The 2,666-nt window shown below is 34.5% G+C and overlaps 1 protein-coding gene across 3 annotated transcripts in view; it reads left to right on the top strand.

The window, feature by feature from the left end:
• Positions 1-2,666, top strand: part of LOC107718583 (phospholipid phosphatase-related protein type 5-like) — a 40,046-nt gene that overhangs the window by 6,356 nt on the left and 31,024 nt on the right. The gene's annotated exons all lie outside the window — the stretch shown is intronic.

Below are 2,666 nucleotides of genomic sequence, written 5' to 3'. Positions count from 1 at the left end.
ATTCCAGGTATCCTGAGAGGATGGGCAATGGAACTTATTTTATTCCATTTCCTAAACCCAAATAAGACAGAGCAAAATGTCCCTAAGCATTCAACCCCAATCCCAATGAAGACAAAAACGTTTATTTTGTTGTTGTCATACACTCATTAAGTAAAATTTTTTTTTGCTCAAGCAGAACATTAATGTCATCTTGTGCTTCAGCAAAGTATCTCTGGTTAAAACTAGCTAACGTTAAAGTTAGTGAGTCCATGCTAACATACAAACCTAAATAGCTAACTGTTCTCACCTCATGTACAGTGTAAGTCAAAAACACATAAACGAAGGTCTACATTTCAGTGCCTCTACATATTAAACTGGTTAAATGTAAATAAATTTAATCTTACCCGGTACATGAATCCTGGATGTTGTCATCTGTTTGAAGGGGCTCGTTCAGTATAAGGGGTTAATTTTAGCCATTGCCTTGGTGTTTGTTTGTCAGCCTGGCTCTGTAGAGTATAGAGGGCTGTAGTATGATACACATGAGTTAGTCATACACAGCCAGACTTTTGACTGTCAACAAAGTCTGGCCCACTTTGCAGCGTATTCTGACCAAAACCTGTTCAGTTAGTGCCATCTGACCACAAGAATAATGCAAAAAATGGCAGCTTTTCTTGTGTTTTGGAAAAAAATGTTGTTTAAATTTAACTTATTTTATCATGTCATAATAAAAATTAAAAAAAAACATTCTGAGTACACTTAAATTTGTTACAGTTTTAAAGCTACAGTGTTTTGACCTCTTCATGCTTTAGAGACTGTTACTCGGTTTCTGTGTTTTATGTTAATATTGCATTATATTTAGCACATTTTAAGGCAAAGGTATAGTCACATTGCAAGTTACAGATTTTGCCTTGGCTGTATTTTGATCAATGTTCAAGTTAAACCATGCATTCACTTCATTGTCTGTGCAAAAGTTGTAAAATAGGATGACAGAATGACAGGAAGAGAAATTGCATTTAAAAATTGAATTTACTTAATTGAAATGAAAGTAATTCAGCACAGGTGCATTCTGGGTAAAGTGTATATAAACCTTCAAACTTCAAGGTTTTTTAAACTTATATGCAGTATATGTATTCAATATAATTAGTTATTCACAATACATTTAATTTGCATATACACACAGACCCACACACATATTAACATTATATATATATATATATATATATATATATACAGTATATATATCACCTAACTGTTTGTGTGTCAGAAATGTTAATCAAATAATTTATGGAGTTTACATTACATACTGGTAAAAAAATTTATAACCTGAATGCACTGTAAGTCGCTTTGGATAAAAGCGTTTGCTAAATGCATAAATTATATATAGGTATTTTGTCCATGTCTGGTCTGTGGGTGTGCAGTCTGAGTCTACACATGAGCAGGCCATATGCTAGACCATTTCCAGACGCTTTACCTGCATGGCTTTTTTGAAGCTTGAAGCATCTACATAATTATCAAAGCATGTTAACATAAGCGAGACTGAGCAAAAGCAAATTATAAAGGATAAAAAAAAAAACTGTGAGCGAGAGATACCCAATTTGTTCTTATACCTTCTTTCAGGTTGGCCAATTTTCTTGTTTATTTGGATGAATTTATCCCTAGAGTCTCTTACATTAGAGCACGTCTCTTTTCTCGGTTGGGATTGTGCACTTTAGCTTCCTTTTTCCTCAAAGACATTAAAACGACACACCACATAGACAGACTTTTTAGAAAACCTTCCAGTGTTGCTCAGCAACGAGGAAACGGTTCAAAAAATGCAGGTCTGCCGGTCCTTTTCTCTTTTTTTACATTTTCTGAGGACTCGCACACTGACAGATGTAAAACGTTGACCGCTATGAGCGTAAGGCGCACTAAAAGCAGAGTCATGTACTAGATGCTTTCTGTCGTAGAGCTTTAGTGCCTGGCTTCATGTGATATTCATTTCCCTGTCCTGAACTCTGAGGTTTACGGTGTGATGTTGAACAGACCTGCTGACAAAATGCTGCTCGGCGGTTCACGGACCAATGAAAGTCCAGTCCTAGAGAGTTCTGGGTAGGTTTAAACCATCTGTTCGTAAATTAATACTAAGGTAAATGGGCTTTGTAAATACTCATTAGATTGTAACCTGCTACAAATGGTTGCATCAGTTGTTCTTAACTCAATAGTTAATCTTGTGGGTTATAAAAGCTCTGTCAAGTGAAGAGTAATCACTTAATACGACATCTATCTTAATTGATCCAGCAGGCAGCCTAATCTAGTTTATAAACATCAAGTCTTGTAGTATTTCAGAGTACCATTTATATTTGAAACCTATTTGTAACTGTCAAAGGTAATGCAATAATTTTCTACTCAGGATACACAAGAACAGGAAATATGTAAACAATAAATATTTTCCATTGCAGGTTTGGGGAAAGTTTTGTTTTGGAGATCAGCCACTAACAATTCATATAATCCTCCTTGCTTTTAAAACATAAATGAGCCTTAAAAAATGAGCCTATGAAGTGAGTCGCACAAAACGTGAGCTCACTGATAGAATTTGATCGGACTGCCATTTCTGTCTTCTGTTTATATATTCATTATAATTAGTTCACAAATCTAAATATTTATATTTGTGCATTAAAATATGTATTAATTATAAAACATTATATATA

The sequence above is a fragment of the Sinocyclocheilus rhinocerous genome, unplaced genomic scaffold, assembly GCF_001515625.1.
Source record: "Sinocyclocheilus rhinocerous isolate Xijiao unplaced genomic scaffold, SAMN03320098_v1.1 scaffold182, whole genome shotgun sequence".
NCBI lineage: Eukaryota > Metazoa > Chordata > Actinopteri > Cypriniformes > Cyprinidae > Sinocyclocheilus > Sinocyclocheilus rhinocerous.
This window is presented reverse-complemented; position numbering and strand designations above follow the sequence as displayed.